Raw genomic sequence first — 237 nt, 5'->3', positions numbered from 1 at the left:
ATTTGAAGCTCCCCCTCTCTATTTCCCTTTAGATTTTCCCTTCTGTTGTGTTACCGCCGAAAATGTCGACTAACTTCGTTCAGTTCGTATCCACGCTAAGGACTAATCCAATTTGTAATGATCATACGCGTATCCTACGTCTGGCAGCGGTGCCGACTCTGGCTTGTCTCGAACGTGAATTTATGAAAGGTGAGAAAACTATCCTGTTTGAGGAGGAAGAAATTAAGTATATATGTC

Source organism: Penaeus monodon, chromosome 23, assembly GCF_015228065.2.
Source record: "Penaeus monodon isolate SGIC_2016 chromosome 23, NSTDA_Pmon_1, whole genome shotgun sequence".
NCBI classification, from domain to species: domain Eukaryota; kingdom Metazoa; phylum Arthropoda; class Malacostraca; order Decapoda; family Penaeidae; genus Penaeus; species Penaeus monodon.
Note: the sequence above shows the minus strand (reverse complement) of the source record.